Below are 27,860 nucleotides of genomic sequence, written 5' to 3'. Positions count from 1 at the left end.
CTTTTAAAGTGCCTTTGTTCTGTCAAAGACATGGTCTAATGTGTTCATTTGTGAGCTATTTTGGAGTGAAAATGCCATTTCGCTACTAATTTGTTTGGTTTAAAGCTGTGTGCTGATCTTGGTAGGGTTCCCTACTTTTAGACTCTATTAAGAATTTTTAACCAAAAATTTTCAAGCATAATACAAAAGAGGTTTCAGTGAGATCACTTTGGTCTCCCACTATCCTATCTGAGGCAATTTCCCCCTTCTTCTACTTCCCCCTCCGCCTCCCACAGTCTCCTCAGTTCAACAACAGAAAGTAGGACAGCTAACCTAGCGCAGTCTAGCCCTAGCTGACCTGGGGGAGTTAAAGCCTGGGTTTCCTGTAAGCTTTAATCCAAGTGCCCTCAATATGTACATGGAAAACTGATTGGATAGGAGCAAAAGGGCAATTTGTGATGAACTGTCCTCTCCAGGAATACAGGAAATAGAATTCCTCTTACAAAGACAATGCAAGACCTAGCAGGGCCTTCCTGATGGGTAGGGCCCTACCAAATTCACAGTCCATTTTGGTCAATTTCACGGCTATAGGATTTTTTTAAATCATAATTTTCATTATTTCAGCTATTTAAATCTGAAATTTCACGGGGTTATAATTGTGGGGTTCCTGACCCAAAAAGGAATTGGGTAGGAGGGGTTGCAAGGTTATTGTAGGGGGAGGTTGCGGTACGGCTACACTTCTGCGCTGCTGCTGGCGGCGCTGCCTTCAGAGCTGCGCAGTTGGAGAGCTCCGGCTGCTGGCTGGGAGCCCAGCTCTGAAGACAGAGCCCTCACCAACAGCACAGAAGAAAGGATGGCATGATATGGTATTGCCACTCTTACATCTGAGCTACTGCCTGCACAGCTGGGTCCTCAGTCAGCAGCCGCCACTCTCTGGCCACCCAGCTCTGAAGGCAGCAGCGCAGAAGTAAGGGTGGCATGCTATGGTATTACCACCCTTACTTCTGTGCTGCTGCTGATGGGGTGCCACCTTCAGAGCTGGGTCCCCAGCCAACAGCCACCGCTCTCCAGCCACCCAGTTCTGAAGGCAGTGCAGAAGTAAGGGTGGCAATAGTGCAATCTCCCTAAAATAACCTTGTGACCACCACCCCCTGCAACTCCCTTTTGGGTCAGGACCCCCAATTTGAGAAATTCTGGTCTCTCCCATGAAATCTGTATTGTGTAGGGTAAAAGCACACAAAAGACAAGATTTCACAGAGGGAGACCAGATTTCACAGTCCATGACATGTTTTTCATGGCCATGAATTTGGTAGGGCCCTATTGATGGGTGCAGAGAAAGCCTTTGTGGTGATTGAATGTGATCGTTAAAGACAAACACTAGACACAGATGATACCAGGCAGGGATGTATTAAATGGATTAAGATTCCATACAGTAATCTAACAACTTGAGGAATAACAAATGACCTTCCAACGTAGAAATTTCTTTTGGGAGGAGAACAAAGCAAAGCTTCCCACATTAATGATTGTTCCGGCAGTGGAGCCTCTGGCCAGAGAGATTCAGCAAGACCAAAATATAAAAGGTATTGGGCCAGATCCTGTGCTCTATTGACTTCAAAGGAGCTAGGACAATTTACGCCAGCTGAGGCTCTGTCTTGTTCTGGCAATAAGGTAGAAATCAAGGCAAACCTATATGTAGATGATGTATTATTGACATTGAGGGATTCAGAACACTCAATGCCAGAAATGTTAGAGCTGTTTTCAGAATTCAAAGGATGGCATCAGCTTAGAATAAATATCCATACATCTGAAGAGCGTGCCCTGAAAACTTTATGACTAAGGAAATAATAGTGATGTGGGATAAAAGAGGTGAAAAAGTCAATTGGAATGATTTGGGTAGTAGGAATGGTGCATCACTCCTGCGGGCTTTGAAATTGGGTATGGATAGATGGAGAACACTCTCATTATCAGTATGGGGTGGAACTGACCTTTTTAAAATGTGTGCTTTGATTAAGTTACTTTTCAGTATGATGGCTATTCCACTACAATGCTTTAGAGAGGACAGGAAAAACAGTTCTGACTTTCTCGGGGAATATTAATAAGATCGTAGGATATCAATTAGCAAATCCTATGAGTATATGCCTAAGTGCTTTGCTGAATCAAGGCCTGGAGGGGTCAGTGGCTCAGACGTATATAACTCTTGTTCACAGTAAATATGTGGTGATTCTACAGAGTGGACTTGAAACCTGAGTGAAAATACCTCTCCAGTAGTAATCTGTGGAGAGAACCCTGGAATAAAATTACATAAATCTCACCTTGGCCAGTACCTGGCTTGTCAGTAAGAGGGTCAAAGTTATTTGGAATCCACTTGTAAAATAGTCAGTATTAATTATGTGAAAAATTCAAGATACGATGGATTGTTGGGGGGCCACTATCAAAATGCCCCCCCATGGAAAAATGTAAGGGGGGGGGCATTGACTGCAGTCAAAATGCAAGTGAGAGGTAGCTTATAAAGGTGGCTTCAAGCTTTCCATTGCCTCCCCTGAGTGTGGTACTGCTTTGTGCATGGCCATATCCCTGCCCTAGTTTAGAGCATCCCAAGGGCTGTTCTAGATTAGGCGGTGTTGCAACAGTCATGGGGATCGATAATGCAGCCCACGATCAGTGTAGGGTAGAGTCATCTCAACCATTTCTCCATCAATGACCTATGTCAGGTCTATGCCACTGCCGAATCCAAGTTACACTTGCATTGCTCTAGCTTCTTCTTCCAAAATAAATATTACTAAACTTTAAAGAACAGCATGGCCATAAAGTCCTGGATGGTAACATAGTACGAGTATGTGTGTGTGTATATGTGTGAGAACTCATACTATTTGCATATCATCAATATGTATGTAATGGCACACCCAATTTAATGCAGTTGAAAGATCAGAACCTGACCTCCACCAGCCACTTCATAAAAATATTTCCTTTTATTGTCTCAGTTCATGATTTAAGCTACGGCCTACTGTAAACATTGCCATGGGTGTGGACCATGCCCCCGTACTGCAGCAGGGGAACACTGGCAGTGTACCGTACCAGTGTGACACTGTGTTCTATCAGCTGCTATCAGCCACTTTCATTAGTAATAGCTATGTTAGCGAACATTCACATTGTAATCAGACTGAAACGTAGCTGTAATGATATCTGATCTGGGAATTTATTCCGAAGCTTTCCTTTTCCATGATGGTTTTCATTTCCTGTAATTTAGAGCTGGAAGCATTTATGGAATATCACATGGTTTTAGTTTACACAGGAAATCAGCTGCAGTTGGAGGAAGATACTTAGATTTTAAAAAAAAGAAAAGAGAGAGATTGCAACATTTTGTTCTGATGCAGATGTTTACCTTTCTTGTTCTGAGCCTGTGTTCTGCAAAGTAATCTACGATTACATAGGAACCAGCAGTTTATTTCTGACACATGATAATCACTTTATGTGAATAAAGCAATAAATACCTTTTCTTTTGATGGTGAAGGGATAAACCAAGTGCAGGGAGAGAGATGGGGGGGAGGGGACATCACTGAGGTACAGTGTAAAGACACATTCTGAAACAGATAAAATTTAATTGAAGGAGACCAAGGTGACCCAATCAGATTAAAATGGGAAGAGACTTTGTACTTGTATTACATCAAACGTTGGTTGTACTTTATCAGTACATCTATATAATCAGTCCCATTGTACTCACCATCCTATGGGATGGGGACTGGTTGTGTTTAGAATAATACGCTGCAAAGCTACTCCACCCAAAATCATACAGTAAAATCTCTCCCTCTGCACAAAGGAAAAACTGTTTTTTCAAGGGAGTCAGAAACACCAGTTTAGGGTTGGACTACAGGTGTTAAAGTTTCAGTTTAGAGGAAGAGTGGATTCACATTGCAGTCCAGCTCATCCTAACAACACTCCTCATCAATAAATTATCCATCTGAAAGTACACAAGGAGCCCCAGGTGCATTGTATAGGGAAAGCTGAAAGGTGGAAGGCCCATGTTTCTTATAAGGAGAGTTTCTTATAATCTAGAAAAATCAAAGAAAAAGAAAAAAAACCAACAACTACAATGAAAACCTTCCTATTGCCAAAGATAGCTCTGCGTTTTTAGCAAGTCTGCCAGCTGAAAATGCAGAGTGAGATGAAAGTCAACTAAAAAGGATGAAAAGATTGATTGCTTAAGTAAATAATGTCTAATACGCCGTGGTAGAGACAGTGTCAAAGGTAAACCGGTGGGTTCAAAGTACTGCCTGCAAAAGCAGGGGAGTGCTAGGTGGCTTTTTTTTTTTTTTTTTTTTTTTTAAACGCAGAGGTACATTATGATTTTAAATTAATCCAGAACAGCTGAGGCATTTTTGGACTGGAAGCCAACAATACCATGACCATCTTAATCATCCCTTTGTAAAATGAACAGCCATATGCGTGAAATCAGCCCATACATTTTATGGAACGTCTTTTGTGTGCTGGACAAGTAGTTGGACTCTGGTTTATTTTCTCAGGACTTAAACTTCTGAAATATAAACCGTATAACATTCCTCTCTACACAACTAGAATTTAGAGAGCGGGGAAAAACCCAGACACAATTTTGCATTGCCTCTCAGCTATTAGCATGCTGACAAAGTCTGATACTAGAAGAAAACAATGATTTCCTTACAATTCGCCGTGAACAGTCCTTGTTATGTTGGAGAAAGCAGTTTAAACAAATGCAGCATGACTTATGGTCAGGGAGGGATCACGAGATATTTGTATGTGCAATATCTCTTCATTAGACCTTTTGAAATGACTCGTGTTTACAAAAAGGAACCCTGTTCCTTTTATTAAATAACATCTTGCCCAGAGCGCTTGCTGTTTATTTCTTAGGAAATTATTCTGTATTTACTTAATGTTGCCTCTTCATCGATTAACTATTAGAGGCAGTGTGCTGCTATTTTGAGATTCCTCAACTCTAGACAGGTCATCACTGAAGACACTGTGCTCTTAGGCTGTGAGCCTGAAAACCCGTATACAATGCTTAACGGTATACACACAGATAATCCCATGGGACTACGCATATGCCTAAAGTTAAGCACATGCATAAATTTTGCCAGGATTGTGGCCTTAGTATACTGCACCCTGGTATGTACCATATAGTAACTACATCATGTATAAATATGGTCCATTGAACTACGGATACACTGTAAGAAAGGAAGCAACTGATAAAGTACAACCAACGTCTGATGCAATACAAGTACTACTAGTGATTACTTCACATTGGAGTGGGGCCATATGGGTTGACAGAAATCACTTGTCATGCTTTTGTTTCATGGCCCCTTTCCAGTTTTTTCCACTTGACTCACCTTTATCTTACTTCATTTAAGTTCTTCAGTAAGGACCAAATTCTGAAGTCCTAACTCACGTTTTTGCCCAGTCCGCACGTAGGCAACTCTTATTGGAGGGTAGGGGGGCTATATAAAAACATCACGGGCAGTTCTTTCACTCATATGTTTGAATCTTTTACTGTATTTCTACTAGTTTGATGTCAATGAGGAGTTGTGCCTGAGCAAGGACTAAGCAGGTATGTGGGAAAGGAGTGTGAGTTTCTGCCCTTTCAGAGGTGGGAAGTGTTTGGGTGAGACAAAACCTGCCTGGGACCTGATTTTTGGCCAGAGGTTCTGGCTTTTCCCTCTTCAGCATTTCTGGCTGCCTGCTGGAATGTTTTAAAATCTCCTTCCAGGTGTGCTGGGCTCTGAGCTGCTCCGACATCATCTGCCAGAGCAGACAAGAGGCACAATGTGGCATAACAGCTAGTGGGCCCACTCCTTGCCTCCTGCCCTGCAAGGGGCTTCCTGACTCCCAGAGTCTGCTTCTCCTGCCTCATCGTGGAGCTGGGAGCAGAGGGACCACGCGGGACTAGGTCTGCCCCCCAGCAGGCATCTCCTAGCTCTCTGGTAGGAAGCAGCACTCACAGAAGGAGGACAACCCATGTTGAGGCAGCTCTGAAGGGGAGCGGGGCCAATGAAAATGAGCCTGAGCCAGCCCCAGTAAGGTACTGGAGGGAGGAACTCAGCTGGGGAGGCAAATGCATTGTGTCAGAGGAGAGAGGGACTGACGTTTGGATGGAGGGGGAAAGTTATTTGCAGGTAAAGTTGATTGGGGGGGGAGAAACAGCTTGAAGGGGGGATTGTTGGCAGGGAGATAGGAGGGAAGGGAGCATTGAGTGGTTTTTGGCAATGGGACAATGAATGATTTTGCTAAGGGGATGGATGCAGCATTAGTGGATAGTGACAGAACTGCACAGCGGGGGTGTTTTGCTTTTGTGGGAGCCATTAACAGTCTCTCCTTCGCTAGAGCTTCCAGCTGGGAATCTTTTCTAGCACAGGATTTGCTCCAGGATGGTGGGGAGGAAATGTAACAATGGGGAAAGGGGAAGAGGCAAAAAAAATGAGTGGATTAGCAACTAGTATGCAAATTAGTTCTCAGGCTTTTTGATTGGACAATGTAGGTACTGCGATACTCTTCCTTCCCCCCCCCTTCCCCCGCCCACATCTCCTCCACATCACACACCTCCCACAGCAATATGGCAACAGGCCACAACTCTTCTGTAGAGGCTTAAGGGCACATTTGGCAGTGCACATCAGTCCTTTGGTGTGGCTGTTGGGTGGAGGATGAGACGAGCAGTTGGTGCTCTGGAACACCCCATGGGAATGTGTACTAGATACTTTGGGCTCCTGAAACTTCTGCCCTTGCCATAGACCCGCATCTGGAAGACAAAAAATGCCATGGTGTTAAAGGGAGAGTCCTGGATGTTGTATGTGAACGTATTATATGGCCTCTACACACTGGCACCAAGGTCGTCATCGGGACTCGAGCTTGGTACCTTCATCACCAAAACCAAAAGCCTGCTTCATCTGAGCAAAAGGAAGACCTGCTAGTTCTGAGAAAGGAGCAGGTTGTTGTAGTTGGAGTGAGACGTGATCACGTGCATTATGCACAGAATTAGGGTGAGGGTCAACTTTTTAATCTTGATTTTCAGTTTTCCTCTAATGGAGTAGAGCCCCGCGGGTCACACTGAAGGAAAGACTCATCATGGTTATTTTTCAAATTACTTTAAAAAAACCAGACAATAAACTCACAAAAACAAAGCCGAAACAAACAGCCCCTCCCAATTGATTTAACTTGGGAGACTGATACATGACCCGTAAAAGGAATTCTGTACTAGAGCATATTTCTCTTGCCTTCTCAAAGTACTGTCATGCTGCCTTATCCTTAACAGTCTCTTTGCAAACAGTGTATGCTGGAATGCCGCAAATCTGTGCAGATGTATTTACCACCTTGAACTAGATTTTAAACAAATTGACATTTTAATATGCATTTATTCCAGTCGCATTAAAAAAAACCTGCTGGTATTATGCCAGAATGTGATATATAATGATGTTGTTTAGCGGCAACTGTGTCATTTGGTGGTGTTGACAGTAAAATAAATTAACATAATAAACATAATTTGCTCAAAAACAGCTAAGCAAAAACAGATGGTTAAAATATTTTGGCAGGACCCGTTAGCCCAGGTTTTCATGTATGTTTAGACATTAGTTCTGTTTACAACATATGTTACACGTTTACTTGATCCCTTCTAATATGCAAATACACTAATCTACCAATATATACAGGTTCTCTTAAAAGGGGGAGGAATTGCAGGGTTAACTTTAACAAAAAGGTTTCTCTTGTTATTCTGTTTCAAGAATAATTCTAGGATACATAAAAGAGAGAGGAAAGTAGCCATAGTACTCTAAGAAACAAATACGAAGGAAGGTGGAGCATAATAACATATTTGTGGACTGACACAATGGTTCTATTATTGGTCGCTAATACCTACGTGTGTAACTAAATGGTTTGTTGTTCACTTTCCTAACTGCATTAGAATGTACTTTCCCTACTGGGCTGTACATCCTCTGTGCGAGATAATTCCCACTGTGTTGGTCTAAGCCCTGTGACAATTAACATTCACATACCTACTTCCTTGCCTTTTGTATGTTATAAAATTAAAAACAGAGAGAAAAAGGGACTTTTCTTTTAAGGAAACCTAAAACTGAAAGGCTACAGTATGCAGTAAATTAGATTTAATTTCTGGTATTTTTATGTAACCATTTCCAAGCTTTGCATGAACTAGGTGCAGGTGTGTGAACAGTAAATACTATGATTTTATTCATGTTTATAGAAATTAGTGTTTTATATTGTCACCCCCTTGCAGGCAATAGCAGGTGTTGGGACCTTGCAGGATGGCATTCTGTTTACTCCTGAGGGAATTCTGTGCCAAAAAAAAAAAAAAAATTCTGCGCACAATATTTTAAAATTCTGCATATTTTATTTGTCAATAAATAAATGTGGAAGCTCCAGCATGGCAGTGGGGAGCACAGGCCACTGATTGTACAGAGGCTGGAGATCATCCTGCAGCTTCACCCCAGGCCGGGACTTGGCAGTGAGACTGCACCTGACCCTGACACAGCACAAGGGCCAGGCCTGCCCCAGAAACATCCTCGGGGCCCGCCTCACCTTGCCAGGTGCACCAAGATAGCAAGCGAGCAGGACACTCTCGAAGGCATGCCCAGTCCTGGTCCCTGATCCAGGTATGGGGCATGCAGGCTCAGCCCAGCTTGGTCCAAGTGTGGAGGGGCTTAGTGTCGGGGAATCCAGGTGTGGGGTGAGAGGGTTCTGTGTGGGGCAATTTGAGTGCAGGTGGCTCTGTAGGAGGTCTGGGTGTGGATGCACATGGGCTTGTTGGGGGGTTCTGGGTGCAGGGGGAATGGGACTCTGCAGGGGGGTCCAGGTGAAAGTGGTTGGGGCTCAGCAGGGGAGGTCTAGGTGTGGGAGAATGGGTCTTGGCAAGGGGGGTCTGAGTGTGGGGGGCTCAGCAGGAGGATCCAGGTGCTGGGGGAGTGTGGCATGGTGGGGTGAGGGTCTGGTTGGCTCAGTGGGGAATGGTCTGGGTGCAGGGGTGGGGGTCCGGATGCAGGGAGGTGGGGTTCAGTGGGAGGGTCTGGGTGCAGGGAAGCACTGGATGCAGATAATGAGGCTCAGTGGGGTGGAGGTTCAGGGTTGGGGGCCTCGGTGGTGGTGGTCTGGGTGTGGGGGGTGAAGCTCAGCATGGGGGTCTGAGTATGGGGGGAACTGGATGCACAGGGGTTGGGTGGACAGGGGAGCAGCTCTCTGTACAATGACCCTTCCCACTACAGCTGAGGAGCAATGGGAGCAGGAAAGGGGGTGCGGAGCTTCCTGCAGCTGGGGGAGTTTTCTGGGAGTAGGTCTGACCCAGCCGTGTCCCCAGCCCCAGCCACTCCTTGCAGGGGAACAGGATGCCCTGTCCTCCCCAGCTCCACCGGGACTAGCAGCTGAGCCTGGCACAGGGTAGGAGCCCCCAGCAGGGTTCCCTCAGCCCCCTGCCCTCTGCAGTGATTTATCTCTCTGCCAGCTGCTCCAGGCATCTGAAACGATGCACCCACTCTGCTGGGGAGGGGCGCGTGACCACTCTTGCAGCTTCCCTTTGCTTCCCCATCAGAAAGTCATTTTTTTTGTGGTGAAGCAAAGAAATCTGTGGGGGAAATGAATTCTGCATATGCGCAGTGGTGCAGAATTCCCCCAGGAGTACCTGTTGTAGGAGAAATCAGTGACATGTTGGTTGGGTATATTCTTAGTGCAACTTTTTTATTTTATACTATATATACCAGCCCTGAAACAGAGGTGGTCACAAAGAGCACACAGGCAATCTCCTTCTTCCAAGAACATCATCCAGACCACCGTGCACATCAGCCTCTACAAAGTGTTTTGAGTCAGAACCCAAAGATGGGCATGGACGTCACCTCCAGGCACAGCTTGGGGTGTGATCATATCAGTTCTTACGAGCTAAGCAAGGCCAGGTTTGGTTAGTAAGTGGACTGGAGACCATGATAAATTGAAGGGCAGCAGGGAAAGTGGTGTTTGAGAGTTAAGTATGGAGGTGGCACTTTTCCCTTTCAGTTAGTTGTAGGTTCTTCTTCGAGTGCTTGCTCATATCGATTCCGACGCGTGCACGGCCGTCGGAGAACTTTTATCCTAGCAACACCCAGTGGGTCGGCTGTGGAGCCCCCTGGAGTGGCGCCTTCATGGCACTGGATATATACCCTGGCCAACTGAGTGCCCCCTCATTTCCTTTTTACCGCCCATGACGGTTGTTGGAACTGTGGAGCTCGGCTTTGCTGCTCTCCACTCTCCCCAGCGTTTTTCCTCTTAACAGTGTTAATAGTTTAGTTATATAGTCATAGTGTAAATAGTTCTATTTAGCGGGTTGGCAGGGATCTTCCCTCCTCCCCGCCGGTAGCTTGGGCTCATGTCTAAGGCTCCGAGGCTTTAAACCCTGTGCGTCCTGCTCCAAGCCCATGCCAACGGGCGACCCCCATGACTCTTGCCTAAAGTGTCTGGGGGAATCTCATCAGACCGAGAAGTGCAGGATCTGCAAAGGTTTTTGGCCCTGGACTAAAAAGGAGCGGAACTTTCATTTGCAACAGCTCCTCATGGAGGCGGCTCTTAGCCCTCAACCTCCAGCACCGAGCGCTTCGGTGCGCAGCGCCCCGGCGGCAACAGTAGGAACTGCACTGAGGTTGGACTCTGATAGGGACCCGTGGCACCGGCGTTCCCCAGCACCGCAGCCGACATCATTGGTCCGGCACCGCTCCCACTCGCCTGGTCAGAAGCTGCACCATAGACCGGAAAAGGCTGGCCCACCGCAGCAGACGCCAGCCTCCCTGGACCCGTCCTCGGCGCCATGTCCCGTAGAGGAGTGACCAGGGGCACAAGTGCCAACTTCAGCACCGTTGACTCCAGCACCGAGAGTGGAGCCGTTGAGTCTGGTGCATCTGGACTCCCCGACGCATAGCGTGGTTGAAGTCCAGTTGCCATCGACTCCGGACACATTTGCGGCTGCAAGGGATCTGATTGCTATGACAGCGTCGGCATCCCCTCAGCAGACAAAGGCACCGGTTCCTGCTTGTGTGGTCCCATCCCGGGGCAAGTTGGCCCTTATCCACCTGGCACTGTCGGTTGAGCCACGGCACTGTTCCCGCTCTCGGCACCGTTCCCGCTCCCAACGTCGCTTGCAGTCCCGACGTCGCTCGCAGTCCTGGCACCGCTCTCCTTCGCAGTGCCGGTTATACTCGCAGCACAGATCAGACTCCCAGCACCATTCTTGGCACCACTCTGTACGCCGGTCACCATCCAGGAGCAGATCTCGGTCCAGACGACATTCCTGATGATGATCACCGTCGAGGACTAGTTTCCAGATCTCGGCACCGGTCCAGACCCCGGCACCAATCTAGGTCACGGCACCGTTCCCCATTGCGGCATCGCTCTCCATCTTTGCGGTATCGATCTCCATCGCGTCGACGCAACTCGGTGCAGACCTGCTCAGCACCACCATGGCCATCGCGCTCCGACTCTCATTCAGCGGAGTCGGACGCGGGGTCACGTCTATCCGACCGCCGCCACAGGCGTCTGAACTCAGGGGCTGCTCATTGGCAGGCGCAGGGACAAGGTCCAGTCCAAGGGTCTACTCAATGGCCCTTTTGGACGCCCTGGGCATACCACCAGGCCCAGGGTGCTCCATCAGGGGCTTCTTGTTCAGCTCCCTCTGAGCCACGGGTGCCAGAGGCCACCATCAGCCGTCCTTCTCCTGGGGGCATGGAAACCTTCCTCCAATCCCACTTCCGGGTCCGGACGCTGAGATCGCGGGCTCAGGACTCCGAGACACAGCCAAACAAGAGGGCCTAGATGATCCTCTTCCTTCTGTGGCGGCCTCCTCGTCCTCACCTGATGAGGCAGTGGCAGGCACTGCTATTTTGGGTCCCCCCCCCAATACACTTCCATGCCCACCAGGACCTCTTACGTAGGGTGGCACGGAATATGAACCTCCAAGTGGAGAAAGTTATAGAGGTGGAGGACCCTGTGGTTGACATTTTGTCTGCAGAGGCTCCATCAAGGGTGGCCCTACCGCTCATCCGGACCATTCAGACCACGGCCAGAACAATCTGGCAAATGCCCACGTCCATTCCTCCGACTGCTGAAGGGGTGGAGCGGAAGTATTTCATCCCCTCCAAGGGATATAAATATCTGTACACACATCCACAACCCTGTTCACTGGTGGTGAATGAGAAGGAGCGCCATGGTCAGCAAGCTCCGGCACCCAAATCAAAAGAGGCCAAACGCCTCGATTTATTTGGGCGCAAAGTTTACTTCTTGGGCGGTCTTCAGCTGGTCTTCAGCTCTAGATCGCAAACCAGCAGGCGCTCCTGAGCCGATACAACTATAACTCTTGGAACTCTATGTTAAAGTTCAAGGAGCTGGTTCCTTCGGAGTCCAGAGAGGAGTTTGGGACCCTGGTGGAAGAGGGCAAGACGTGGCAAGGACCTCATTACAGGCCTCATTGGACACCGCAGACTCTGCCACTCGGACCCTCTCTTCAGGCATTGCAATGAGACGTATATCTTGGCTGCAAGCTTCCGGCTTACCACTGGAGCTTCAGCAAACATTACAGGATCTCCCCTTTGATGGAGAGGGCCTGTTTTCAGACAAAACTGACTCCAGGCTTCAGAGCCTCAAGGACTCAAGGGCCATAATGCAATCGCTGGGGATGCACACACCGGCTACCCAGCAGAAGCCATTTAAGCCTCAGCCCCAAAGCTCCTAGCCAACTCCTCGGCCAAGGCAGGACTTATATAGGAGGCGGGGGCGCAATGCCAGGAGGAAACCCTCCAACTACCAACCCGGCCAGGGCCAGGGCCCTTCCAAGCCCTCAGCGGACCGTAGCAAAACTTTTGAAGGGATGCTCGAGGACGATGTACAGTCAGGATCCTACCCCACCCTTCCGGAATTGTTTATCCCATTTCCACTGTGTTTGGTCTCTTATAGATGTAAGCAGAGTCAGGATGAGCTCTACCCTGACATCTGGTGGTGAATTATGGCGAGTGTGGAAAAGAACTCCAGGGGCTGATCTTGTTTGCATAGGCACACCCACCTGCCTGGCATGAGACAACAGCAACTGAAAGTGGTTACTTTGGCTGGTGTGGGATCCCCAGTTTCTCTGTTATTGGGGCAGGAAGAATAAAGTTTTGTTACCCTGATTCTGTGAATCAAGGCCAGTGGAACTGTTGTATGACAGAAGGACTCACCATTAACTAAGTAGCACTTGCTTGACAAGGGGCATGGGTTACAAAACCTAGTGAATTGAGAGAGGATGGGGACAGGTATTTGTACCCGATGGTATAGGCCCCCTTTGACGGCCCGAAACACCAATTGCACCACCTTCTCTCTCCACTGTTGAATGTCAGAGCTAACTTTATTCCATTAGGAGTCTAGTTACAGGCTACTGAGCTGAATTCACTTTGGGCCAATGGTGCACCAGCACTGGGGCTCCCCTACTATGATCTGAACTCACAAAAGAGCTAAAGTTACTAAGAGCTCAGATCACTGGGTGCTGTGTTAACTAGTGGGGGAGCCTGAAGCTATATTGCTAAGCGGCTGGTGGATCAGTTTGCGGGGACGGCTGGAGGAGCAGCGAGTGGCACGGAGCCTTGCGGGGACGGTTGGAGCGGCCCAAGGAACGGCGAGCGGAGCTGTTTGCGGGGACGGCTGGAGCGGCTCACAGGTCAGTGAGCGGAGCGGAGCCATTTGCGGGGGCGGCTGGAGCGGCTCACAGGTCGGTGAGCGGAGCGGAGCAGCTCGTAGAGCAGAGCAGTTCGTGGGACGGCAGGAAGTGGACTGGCTCGTGGTGAAGGCTGCGGTGGAACCCCACGGAGAGATGGCCGGTTGGCCTCGGATCACGTAAGGTGCCCCTTAACACCCTGCGTGCCCCCCTTTTACTCTGGGGCTGCACTGACCAGGGACAGAGACTTTGGGGGTTGTTGGACTTTTGGGACTTTGGGTGGTTGCTGGACCCAAGAGACTTTGGGGGTGTTGGACTTTGGGGACTCTGGGTGATTATTTGTGTTGCTGGATTCAAGAACCAAAGGGAAAGGACACGGCCCAATTTGCTGGGGTGGGTCTTTTGCTCATGGTTTGTGTTATGAATTCTGTTTGTGGTGTTTTTTCCAATTTAATGCTGATGTCGTTTACCTCATGTTATTAAACATTTTCTGCTACACTCAGACTCCGTGCTTGCGAGAGGGGAAGTATTGCCTCTTAGAGGCACCCAGGGGGTGGTATGTAATTGTCCCAGGTCACTGGGTGGGGACTCGAGCCGGTTTTGCATTGCGTTCTTGAAACGGAACCCCTAGATACAGAACCCAGCCCTTGTTGCTGCCAACTTAGATGGGCAGAAGGGTTACATAACCATGGACTGTTGGGTTCTTCGCACGGTGGAAGGGGGATAGACTCTCCAATTTTCTTTCTCCTCACCCTCCCACCCTCCCTCCCTCTTCAGGGACCCTTCTCACGAGCAACTCCTCATTCAGGAGGTTCAAACGCTCCTATCCATGGGGGCGATCGAGGAGGTTCCAAGGGAGCTAAGGGGCAAGGGATTTTACTCCTGTTACTTCCTAATACCCAAGGCAAAGGGCGGGCCTCAGCCTATCCTGGACCTGCGCGGACTCAACAAATTAATGGTAAAGTTGAAGTTCTGTGTGGTCTCACTGGGCACCATTATACCTTCCCTGGATCCTGGAGACTGGTACACCGCTCTCAACATGAAGGACGTGTATTTCCACATAGCAATTCATCCGGCACACAGATGCTTCCTCCGCTTAGTGATCAACCGCGAACACTACCAGTTCACGGTCCTTCCGTTCGGCCTTTCCACGGTCCCCCGGGTGTTCACCAAATGTATGGCAGTCGTGGCATCCTCCTGCCGGATGCTTGTTTCCACGCTCTGACGGGCCTCATCCAGAGCCTTCAAAGCTTCCCAACCTCGATGGCAAGAACATGCCTGAGTCTCCTGGATCATATGGCTTCTTGCACATACGTGACCAGACTTCGGCTCCGACCGCTTCAGGCCTGGCTGGCATCTGTCTACCGCCCAGGTCGAGACAGCCTGAACCTGGTGGTCACTGTCCCAGAAGGGGTCCTGGCCTCCCTCCAATGATGGCTAGACCCAAGGGTGGTATGCAAAGGAATCCCCTTCCACAGCCCTCAACCCTCCTTGTCCCTCGTCATGGACACGTCAGCCCTGGGATGGGGCGCCTACCTCGGGGATATCCAGATGCAAGGTCTATGGGCCCCATCCGATCTCTCTCTATATATCAAAGTACGGGAGCTGATGGCAGTGCGTCTTGCGTGTCAAGCCTTTCAAGAGCGGTTGCATGGTTGTTGTGTGGCGGTCCTCACAGACAACACCATGCCATGTTCTACATCAACAGGCAAGGGGGGCTAGTTCCTCCCTCCTCTGTCAAGAGGCCATTTGACTGTAGGAGTTCTGCATAGCCCATTCCATTCACCTGGTGGCGTCGTTTCTCCCAGGGGTCCAGAACACGTTGGCCGACCACCTCAGCAGGTCTTTCCAATCCCACGAGTGGTCACTCCACCCCAATGTCATCCACGCCATCTTCCTAAAGTGGGGGTTTCCCCAAGTCGACCTGTTTGCCTCACGCAGCAACCGGAAGTGCCCAGCGTTTTGCTCCCTCCAGGGCCACTCCCCGGGTTCTCTCACAGACGCCTTCCTACTCCTGTGGACGGGCAGGTTGTGGTATGCCATTTCCCCTTGTACACAAGATCCTGATCAAGGCGCACAGGAACAGATCACGACTGATTCTGGTCGCCCCAGCATGGCCCAAGCAGCACTGGTACACCACACTGTTGGAGATCTCGGTGGATGCCCCGATTCTGCTGCCTCTCTTTCCGGACCTAATCACACAGGATCACGGCCGCCTCTGTCACCCCTACCTGCGGTCCCTCCACCTCACGGCATGGATGCTGCATGGCTGAGCCACTCTGAACTTCTCTATTCTTGTTTGGTGCAGCAGGTCCTGTTGGGCAGCAGGAAACCTTCCATTCAGGCTACATATATTGCTAAATGGAAGCGATTCTCATGCTGGTGCTCTCACCACGACACTCTTCCCCTCCAAGCGTCCATGCCTCTCATTCTGGACTATCTCCTGAACCTGAAACAGCAGGGCCTGGTGGTGATATCCATCAGAGTTCACCTGGCGGCCATCTCAGCTTTCCACCCAGGAGTGAATGGCCGATCTGTCTTCACCAGCCCCATGGTTGGTAGGTTCCTCAAGGGCCTGGACCATCTATATCCACAGTTACGACAGCCTGTACCCACGTGGGACCTCAACTTGGTCCTCTCCAGACTTATGGGACCCCCATTTGAACCCTTGGCCACATGTTCCCTTTTGTACCTCTCTTGGCAAACAGCTTTCCTCGTTGCTATCACTTTGGCGAGGCGTGTCTCTGAGCTCGAGGCTCTTACATCGGAACTACCTTACACGATCTTCCATAAGGATAAGGTGCAGCTACAATCTCACCCTGCCTTTCTTTCCAAGGTGATATCGACTTTTCATATCAACCAGGACATCTTCCTTCCGGTTTTCTTCCCAAAACCTCACGCCAATAGTCAGGAACAACGGCTTCACTCCCTCGATGTTCACAGGGCTCCTGCCTTCTACATTGAACGTACAAAGCCATTCCGGAAAACGACGCAGCTCTTTGTCGCGGTAGCAGACCGGATGAAAGGTCTTCCGGTCTCCTTCTAGCAGATCTCTTCTTGGATCACTTCATGTATTCGTGCTTGCTATGATCTCGCCGGGGTCCCGACACCCCCATCTCACCACTCACTCCACGAGGGCTCAAGCCTCGTCGTCAGCCTTCCTGGCCCAGGTGCCAATCCAGGAGATCTGCAGAGCTGCTACTTGGTCTTCAGTGCATACGTTTGCCTCACACTATGCCATCGTTAGACAGGCCAGAGACGATGTGGCATTTGGTAGGGCGATCGTACAATCCACGGTACTTCACTCCGACCCCACCGCCTAGGTAAGGCTTGGGAGTCACCTAATTGGAATCGATATGAGCAAGCACTCGAAGAAGAAAAGGCGGTTACTCACCTTTGTAACTGTTGTTCTTCGAGATGTGGTGTTCATATCCATTCCAAACCTGCCCTCCTTCCCTTCTGTCGGAGTAGCCGGCAAGAAGGAACTGAGGGGGCGCTGGGTCGGCCGGGGTAGATATCCAGCGCCATGAAGGCACCACTACAGGGGGCTCCACAGCTGACCCACTGGTGTTGCTAGGGTAAAAGATCTCCGACGGCCGTGCCCGCGGCACGCGCACACCTAATTGGAATGGATCTGAGCAACACATCTCGAAGAACAACAGTTACAAAGGTGAGTAACCGTCTTTTCTGCAAATTCCAGTTTGAGCATATAATATCCTCAAATAGCCTCCACCAATCCCTCCCCAAGTGTGCCTTTCTACCTCCATATCCCCATGCCCCATATATCTCTGCCCTTTGTGCCCAGCCCCCTACAGAGACCTCTCTCTCTCTGCCTGCTGCCTCCAAATCTCACTGAATGTGTCACTGCCCCAAATGTATCTCTCTGCCCTAATTCCCCCATTGCATTTGTAACTCTTTTCTTCTGACCCATATTTTCCCCTCTGTGTCACTCTGCACCTCCGTCATCAGCTGTATCTCTCTGCTTCAGACCCCCTCAAACATGTGTCTCTGCCTCAGCCCCCACCCATCCACCTACCCTTCCACACCCCATTAATTTGCATCTCTGCTACATATATTCTCCTGCTCCCTGAATGTATCTTTGTGCCCCTCCAGCTGGCTGCCTGACTAGGACTATCCCCACACTCTGCTAACCAGCTCCTGGCAGTTCAGCAGCACAGGTGGTAACTGCAGAACAAGAGGGCAAAGCGCAGGAGCTGCAGCTGCCTGGAAAAATCACAGGAGGTAATGACCCTGTTCCCAGCTGTGCTAGTAGGAGCCCCCGTGGAAGAAAGCTGACCATGCAGCAGTAGCTGCTGAGATTTTCTGCAGTGGCCTTGGTGGGCTTCATGCTGTTTCAGGCTTCCAAGCAATGTGGGGTGAGTTGCAGAGATGGGATTTACACCCCAGTTTGGCAATTATATTTTGCCTGCCTAACTCAGGCCCACACATCAGCTGCTTTCTGTACTCTTCACTTCCTGTGCTAAACCATAGTGTGGCATTCCTATGCGTTGTTAAAAGCCACTATGCTCTGATCGCTGTGGCTCCATTACAGTAGTGAGTAAGTCCCCCTGGTATGCCCAGTAATTGGAGATCCTTTACAACAGAAGGCAATGGGCAGTGCACTGTTATTTGACATTGTTAATCACAGTTATCCATGTCAGAATGTATTTTATATGAGAGTGACTCTTTAACGCTCATGTAAAACATGCTATGAAAGTATAACGCCGTTGTTAAGAAGAAAGAAAGGAAACCTGACTACAGAAATGGTAGGATTCTCCTAAAGAAAACGCTGCACACAAACTTGTGGGTTTTTTTTAATAACAAAAATGAAAAAAGTTTCAAACTGACTTAAATCTTTCAGCTGGCTTTTTTTGTGTGGTTCTGCAACAAATCTGACAAAATATTATTTGTAAAACTTCTATTTTATCTCTGTTTAATGGCTCCTAATATATTTCAAATATGCATCAGCAAGTCAGTTTTGACATTTATTGGGAGCCATTAGATAACAATTTAATGGTGATTTTATGACAAATGTCTGACATCATTAAAAATGTGATGGTTGATAAATTATAATATAATGCACTTTTGGGTGCCAGAGAATTAGGGTATTTTCAAATGTGAATGCTTTAGAAAGTGTAAATTAAAGGTTTTAACTTATTTTAATTCTTACGCATGCTGGCTTTCAGAATGAGGTATATGTGGGCATGTTGGGGGGGAAAGGAAGTATATGGGCTAAAATCCTATGACCAGGATAAAAGCAAACATTAAAGTCAGTGCAGACACTTGTGGTACTGAAATTGGTCTGATAGGAGATGATAGCTGGACTAGCTTGTTCATCGAGACAAGTTATTACTTGTTCTTTCCCATGCACAGTGCTGCAAACCTCAGCTTAGATTTCCCAACTGTGGGTTTCAGGCAGTTTATAATTATGGGAGCTAATGGGCCGGCTCTTTCTTAAACTCCATATTCACATCAACATGTGTACCACGCATTGAGCGTAGGACCTTAAGTACATATTGGGTTCTGGATGGCTTTGGGAACATTGACAAGGTCTGTGGCTGTGGGAAAAGATGCTTTATTGCTAAAGGCCACATGATGTAAGGTAGAACAATTTTTGTCAGGAATGTTGTGCGCAGACAGATGGAAAAATAGCCTGGGGATTTCTCACAGTCAAAGATGAGACACAAGGGAATGGTGTCTAGAGGGCAGGGAAACCCAAGTAAGCATCAGCAGCCTCCAGAGCTGCAAAGAAGCTGGACACAGCAGCTGGAAAAGAAACTTTTTGCTCTCATGGCATCTGGGATGGAAGAGCAGAAATGAGGTCAGGTTTTCAGTTAATTTTGCATCTCTGGACTTTCCTGGGTTCCCCCCCTCTCAGTTTTTATACAATCTGCCTTTGAGGGGGTTTTGTGTATGTGAGTAACTTTAGCTTGTAATTCTTGAATATACTGCAGCTATCTATACTTACAAACTTCCTCCCCCCAGGCAGCCAGCTGGCCTCTCTCCCACCAGCAATCACTGCTTCTCCCTGCCACTTCCTTGGACCCTCCCTGTTTACCATGGGTGTCTCCAGGTTGCCTCCTCCCCATTCCTACTGCCTCTTATCTATTTCTCTCCCAATGGTCCTCAGTGGCACTGAGAAGCAGCTTGACCCCTACATATACAAAGGGCAGAGGTAAACCTCGCAATAAGCCCAAGAAACATAAGCATAACATGGCAGCTAGGCAATTCTTAGGGGTTCCCTAGAAACCATGCACTGGGAATTATGGAGATAGATTTCCTCACATGTGGTTAGTAGGAGTCCCCTGAAGGTTCTCTAGCCATCGGACTGAACTTCATGGGGGTGCTGCATTCCCCTGCCTTTTAGCGCAAGGCTAGCTGCAGCAAAGCATTTCAAGTCACTTCCTGTTCCCTCAAAAGGCCCTTGTGATTTACCCTGGTCAGATACAGGAGGCAGAGAGGCAGAGAGCATGCGTTCGCGAGCAGTCACCCAAGAAGCAGCAGAAGGGAGAAAGGCACTACTGGGCCTCTCCTGTAATAAGGCCATTTCCCAGCATGCTGGGAAAGAAGGCAACTGGGGGGAATGGTTGGGGATTGAAGGAGAAGGGGATATTGAAGGATTGAGTTAAGTGAACTTGAACTTCTAAGCTAATAGGACTTGTGACCAGGCACGTGGGAACTGAACTGCAGAGTTCATGTCAGAAATACTATCGTTCACTGAGCCCTGCAGACTGCAGCTAGCCTTGCGCTAAAAGGCAGGGGGATGCAGCACCCCCATGAAGTTCAGAAGTTCATATACAAAGGGCAGAGGTAAACCTCGCAATAAGCCCAAGAAACATAAGCATAACATGGCAAGGCTAGCTGCAGCAAAGCATTTCAAGTCACTTCCTGTTCCCTCAAAAGGCCCTTGTGATTTACCCTGGTCAGATACAGGAGGCAGAGAGGCAGAGAGCATGCGTTCGCGAGCAGTCACCCAAGAAGCAGCAGAAGGGAGAAAGGCACTACTGGGCCTCTCCTGTAATAAGGCCATTTCCCAGCATGCTGGGAAAGAAGGCAACTGGGGGGAATGGTTGGGGATTGAAGGAGAAGGGGATGTTGAAGGATTGAGTTAAGTGAACTTGAACTTCTAAGCTAATAGGACTTGTGACCAGGCACGTGGGAACTGAACTGCAGAGTTCATGTCAGAAATACTATCGTTCACTGAGCCCTGCAGGGTTCGCGCAGCAAACTGCATTTACACAGCGACTGTCACCCCAAAGGCATCTCTGACAGCTCTGTAGCTAGCAAGAGAAAACCTCGACGCCGAAGCAAACCAGGGTTTTTCTTTCATTTAAATTAGTTTTTGTGTGAAACTGGAGTCATGAATTAACCCAGTTTGCAAGCCTGGGGAGCCAAGGTCCTCTATTCACAAACTGGGTATAGCAGAGACGGTAGCATTTCATGCTCCTCCACAGTGCCCTGCCAATGTGCTTGGACACTATTCTGAAGGGATCACCACTGCAGGTACTTCAGTCTCCATGGCCCATTGAGTCCTTGGCATCTTTACTGAGAGTGCCAGCAGTGATGGGTTTGTTCGTCCCCTATGACCTGGAGTAAGAGCACCAACACATTCTGCTTAAACCCCCAAGTAGCCATCAGATGGTAACTATATTTCAGTTTCTGCTAAATTGGGTTGATCAACATCATCCTTATCAATGTTCATATCCCTAGCTCTAATACTCAGCCATACAACCCTCCATAAAGTAAGTTTTGTTAAATAAATTGCCTTGCTAGGTGGGGTGTGGATGTAGAGTGGAAGAAGAATTCCACAGTGTCAAAAACATCCTTAAAGGAGACCTGGACAGTTTAAAAAAATAAATCCTGGAGCTGCTTGTCTAAATAACCAAGAGGGCTATTGTGGCCATTTGAAACTTATTTTCCTTTTTGTTTGTCAGGTCTCTGATGTGCCCACTTAGTACTTCCTCTGGTTAGATACTGCATTATTCATTGTGCTGCTACGGTGGGTCAGAGAACGGGGATACAGAGGAATGGCCATGTAGGAACAAAAAATGAAAGGTAAAAAATAAAATATTACGTTGCTCTCTTTTTATTGCTGTTCACCTGGGGCTCTCAGGGTGTTTTACAAAGTTGGGTATTAGCCCCATTTTACAGATGGGGAAAACTAAGGGTTAAAAGGCTTGTCCAAGTGCACACAGAAAATCAGTGATAGAGCCAGGGATAGAACCCAGGTTTCCTGATGCCAAGACCCTGTTTCTAATAAGCTGACACTGATATCTGCCTCATTAGAACACCCTATAATCTTGCTGTCTGTCATGTGTTATCCATTGCTATTTAGTATATAATATCTCCAGCTTAGCCCCTCTTTCTCTCTTTTCAAGCCTGTTCATATGGAAGCTCCCTACAAGACTCTAATTATTTTGGGTGCCTTTCCCTGGATCTTTTGTTCCTTCTCTGCCTTTTTTGTTTGGATGTGGTGGGCAAAATCAAATGCACCATTCCTGGAGAGAAGATACATTATACTGGCATCATGGATGAGAGGGACCATCGTTTTGTGCTCAAAGCATAGCATTAGCAGGTGGTACATCTGGCTTCTGTTCCCAGGTCTGCAACATTTCATTTTAACTGTGACCAGTTGCTTAGCCTCTTCTATGCCTCAGTTTGCACACCTGTAAGATAAGAATGGCTTATCTTATCCTTATAGCTATCCTCACGCGGCTGCTGGGAGGCTTAATTCATTAATCATTGTAAAGTACTTGCAGATACTGTACTTTGACTGAAGATGCAATAGGAAATGCAAAATAGAATTGATTAATTATACTCTAGACCTATCATAATGGAAGTCTAATATCCTATTCACTATTTTGAACCCTGCTGAGTATGTTTACCCACAACCGTTAATGATTTTTATAAGCAAAAAAGGTGCATTTCCATCATGCCAGGTGCCAGACTCTGTTCTCTAACAATGATCTATGGAGACTGTGAAGCAGGATGGGGGAGTATCTATGCCTTGGGAAACCCAGAGCTGGGGTGAAGGAGGGACTGCACTACAGACATGAAGTTAAAATGATATTTGCTGCAGTATTGCTAATCTGGTCTTTCTGGGCAATAAGGACCTGATTCTGCAAGATGCTTTGCGCTTTCAGAGGGCTGCTAAATATCTTCTAGTCCCACTGGTGTCAGTAAGAGTGGAGGGTGCTTAGCACCCCTATGAAGATGCTCTGTTCAGCACCCTGCACGACTGGCCCCTAAGAACCTGACACTAAGATTCAGCTGACTTTGAAAACAAACCCTTGCAGATTATTTTGAAGTCTGATAATGTTTATATAGTCCTTCTGGCCCCACTTCGGAGTATTGGATGCAGTGTCATTCTTTGGGGTTTAAAAAAGTGTGTGTGTGTGTGTGTGTGTGTGTGTGTGTGTGTGTGTGTGTGTGTGTGTGTGTGTGTGTGTGTGTGTGTGTGTGTCCAAACTCTGAGCATTCCCATATAGACATCATTTAAAAAACCTCCAAGCCTTCCACATAAGTAAGTGTTTCCCCACTAATACAGAATGTCCCTCCTTTCACGGTTCTCTTTCTATTGCTGTGTTCCCCCCTCTCCAGCCATCAGCTTGTCTCTTTAATTTGCTCCCTCCCCCCATCCCCTACCTGTGACTTCCAGTCCATCAGTTCTGACTAGTCATTTCATCTGCTCTCAACCTTCTCCTCCCTTCCCTTTCTTCCAGTGATGTGGTTATTGATTGTCTCCATGCTTCATTCTCCTCCTCGTGTCCCTCTATCCCATCCCGGTCTGCTCTGGCACCCCCCACTCCTGGATCACCCACCATCTGCTTTCTCTGCTCCTGCTCTCATGCAGTGAAGCATCTCTGGCAGAAATCCAAGGATGTCATTTGCTATAGGACAAGGGAGCTGTTGCCCCATCCAGATCATGATTCGCCTCCCCCCTCAGACTTTTCAGAGGCCTGTATGCTCCATTTTGTCTCCACTTTGCAGATAATTACATACAATGCTCTATGTGCTGACACACTGTTCCCCACCCCGAATTTTTTGAAACCATGCCCTTGCAGAAATTCTGTGACCAGGCTGATTTCCTTCACTACATGCTGCCAACTTGCTACCTGAGCAATGCTACTCTAATGTAACTGAATCCCACCCCCACAATCCCAGCTGCCTTTTAAACTCATTGACTCACTCCTCAAACCCTCCCCTCTTTCTGACTCTACGTCTCACGCGGCACAGGATCTCACTGATTTTTTTCCAAGAGAAAATTGATGAAATATGACATGATCCTTCCGCTCTCCTACCCCCCACTTAAAATGTTCTCCTCCTCTCTATCACATACTCAGTAGTTTCTCCTCTTACTCCTCCTCTAATTCCTCTACTTATCCCATCCCATCGTCCCTCATGCCCACTCATCTCTTCCCTTACTCTTCTCCTCAGCTTCTCACTCTTCTCTAGCACTTTCCCTTAACAATAGAAGCGTGCTTTAGTCTCTCCCATCTTAAAAAAACCAAAAACATACTTGACCCCCTGCTTGCCTCTTCCGCTACTGCTTCATTTCGCTTTCATTTCTAAGCCTATTGAATATGCTTTCAACAATTGCTGTCTGGAGCTCCTCTCCTCCAATTCCATCCTAAACTGTCTCCAATCCAGCTTCTGTCTCTTGCATTCCACTGCAACTGCTCTTGCCAAAGTCTCTAATGACCTCTTCCTAGCCAAAGCTCAGAACCAGACCTCAATCTTCATCTGCCTTGACATGTCAACCGCCCTTGACACCATCAACCATGCTTTCCTTGAACTCTTGTCCTCTCTTGGGTTCTGTGACTCTGTCCTTCCTTGGTTCTCCTCCTCTCACACCAATTGCTCCGGCAGTGTGTACTTTGGAGGATCTTCCTTATTCCCCAGCCAGCTTTCTGTAGGTGTTTCACAGGGCTTGTCCCTGGTTCCCTTCTCTTCTCCTTCTGTACTTTCTCTAGGTAATCTCCTCCACAAGTAAAAATTCAACTACCCTCTGTATGCTGATGACTCATAGGTCTACCGCTCTCTGTTCATCTACCAGAGTTCAATCCACAGGCGCCAGCTTCTAATTTTCCCCGGAGGGTGCTCAACCTGTGCTCAGCCACAGGCTCCATCCCCACTCCACCGCTTCCCCCAAAGCCCCACCCCCACCTCGCCTCTTCCTAGCCCCTCCCATGCCCCACCCCTGCCCCACCTCTTTCTTCCCCCTCCCCTGTGTGCACCCCATCCCCACTCTTCCACCTCCCTCCCAGCACCTCCTGCTCGCTGCAGAACAGCTGTTCCATGGCATGCAGGAGGCACTGGGAGGGAAGGGGAGGAGTTGATCAGCGGGGTCACCAGCTGGCAGGAGTCGGGGGGGGGTGAGAGAGAGAGAGGAGCTTGGCTGCTAGTGGGTGCTAAGCATCCACTAATTTTTCTCCATGGGTGCTCCAGCCCTGGAGCACCACGGAGTCAGCACCTAAGGTCCAATCAGATTCATTTGAGTTAATTTGTATACCCCATTCATATTTTGACTAAACTACTTTACTGTAACCCAGTAGTTCGCAAACTGGGCTTTGTGAACCCCTGGGTGTTCATGAAATGCTACAGGGGGTTCTCAGGAAAAAATTCCCTAATGGCGGACAGAGCTGTCCATAGGGATCCCGGGCAGCACGGAGCCAGCAGCCCGGAGCCTTGGGGACTTCCAAGAGCTAAACAGATCAAAGCAAGCATATCTATCACACTGAGGAGATTTAAACTTCAGGACTCCTTTTATGAAATAGAAAGGGAGGTGGATATTTTTTGCTGTTATTAAAATTAAATAGGCAGCTAGTATTGTTTTTTAAATTATTATGAAGAACAAGTTTAAGCTTTGTTGTAACGTGCATTGTTTGCCTGGACTGCTCAAGACCTGAGGAGGAGCTCTTTGAGTTGGCTTCTTAAATAACTTCATGCTGTTTCACATCTGATACTCCTTGATGAACCATAGGAGCCAGAGGCGCCAGTATGGGGGGGGAGGAGAGGGGGTCAAGGGTCACGTGCCACCCCCGCATCAGCACCCCCTCCCCACGGGTCCTTATATGTACTTATATGGCCCCATCATTGTACCATGTGAACATATGAGGTTCATATATGTGGCACTTATAAGAGAATATAAATTTAAGACTTACAGTTGGTCTTTAGAAAAAGCCTGTTTACGTTGTAAGAAATACTGTATTTCTGCCAATGCTTTGATGTTTGGGTAATAATTTCAATCACTGTACTAAATTCATTACATTATTGCACAGTGATAAATAATTCCAGTTAAACAACAAAAACAATTTGACTGGTCTTTTGCTACTCAGTTATTAAAGAGGAAATAAAACAAAAGCTGCCAGTTTGCGAGCACTGAACTAAAGCTCCTCTGGGAGGTGAAAAGCCTGCATTCAGACTGATAGCCACGGCGAGTCTCCCTAGTGTAGAAACATGACAACTTAGAAATGAAGCAAGAGAACAGCTCACTCTCACTGTGTGTAAGAATTGGCTAGATAGCAAAGCCCATATTTTCTCTGGATAACTTTTTCCTAAATGAGCTATAGAAATGTCAAACATTTTCCAAGCGAGGTTCCAGGTAGAGTCAGTTGACTTGCATCTCTGAGAAAGCACTTAAACTGCAAACTTCATGAGCAGATGTCAATGTTTTGGATCCATTTGACATTATTAAAGATGCAGGTGGCCCATTGGCACCATTGATTCGGCTTTGGGCAGCAACGGGCACTGACGGCAAGGCCCAGCATCTCATCATTTTTCCCGAAACACCAGTCACAGCTAATGAGGAAAGCCAGGCAGAGCCGAGCTATAAATCTCACAATACATATTTTTTTAGTAAAAATTAGGTGTGAAATCCAGTTTTAAGAAAATAGTGATATTGCTATGGCTAATGTGTGTTATTTTTAATGTGTTCTAAGACAGGCGCTAGTTCTTTCATGTCAGCTTGGATCAAACCCAATGGACTATGAAACTGCGGGGAAGAATGGGAATTCAAAACTGCACTTTCATCTCCAACATCCCCACTTCTTGCTGTCTTACAGATTTCCACTAGCGCCTTCTCACTTTTGTCAGCTCCTTGTCATCTCATACATATTTAGAGCTCCTCTGGCAACATATGACTAATAATGAGTAGTACTCAGTGACCAAACATGTTGGTTACTTGTGAGCCTTCTCTTCAGATTCTCTTCCCTCACGGATGGCTTGATCCTGCAATGCTCTCAGTGCCTTCAACTCCCATTGACTTCCCCTGGCATTGTGTTCTGCAGAATGCTCTTCTCTACTGGCAACACCCTGCCTGTTGGCTGCCTCTCCAGATGACTGAGCAGTACAAGTCAAGAGCAGAGGGGAGGTGGGACTCCGGGAGTTAATGCTTGAATCAGCATTAACTCCTTCATGGTTAGCCTCCAGGATATCTGTGAGGTCTTGAGCATGCCCCACTAAGCAGCTGCTCTCCATCTCTTCTCCCTCCTAACCTATAGAGCTCCCACTCTATGGAGAGGCTTACTCACTAGCCAGTTAATTCCACACCTACAGTGGTAGCACTTCAATTCCGACGCTAGAGAGATTACCAGTTCTAGCAGCATACCCTATTTTAAGTAGAGGAAATATCTTCAAAACCTGTTGTATCTCAAAAACGGGAATGAACTTTGTAAAGGGGGTGCTACGTACAAGTGTTAGATACTAACAGGTACAATGAGAACTGACTCAAACCACATGTCCATTTTGGCAACTTGTGCAGATGGCTTGCCCTCCACACTGACTGACTGGGGTCTGGTCTATCTTGTCAGGGCCGTGAAAACTGAAGCCACCTGAATACTCAATGAAAAATTTGGAAGGAGGTGGGAGGCCAGTTGGCAACTGCGTGGAGATCTATGAAATAAGAAAAGTAGTAAGATACTGGACTTCCTGCAAGATGACAGTAAATGGTAAGGGAAGGGGGAGCCTGAGGCATCTTCAGAGATGTGGAGATTGGTTTGAAGTGAGGTGAGCCTCATGGGGCTTTCCCCAGGCCCTCTGGGTACCAGGGATGTTAGAGGTCTTCTGGAGAAGGATTTATGTGAAAGCCCTGGAAAATGCGCCTGTTTCTCATAGGTTTCATCTGAAAGCCATCAAAACGTGTGATTTTGGCAGTTTCACTCTGTTTTCAGGTTCATTCAGACCAGAAGTTCAAAAAGAAATAACATAAAACAAA

The sequence above is a fragment of the Emys orbicularis genome, chromosome 2, assembly GCF_028017835.1.
Source record: "Emys orbicularis isolate rEmyOrb1 chromosome 2, rEmyOrb1.hap1, whole genome shotgun sequence".
In the NCBI taxonomy this organism is placed as follows: Eukaryota; Metazoa; Chordata; order Testudines; family Emydidae; genus Emys; species Emys orbicularis.
The sequence above is the reverse complement of the archived record's forward strand: the minus strand, read 5'-3'. Positions refer to the sequence as shown.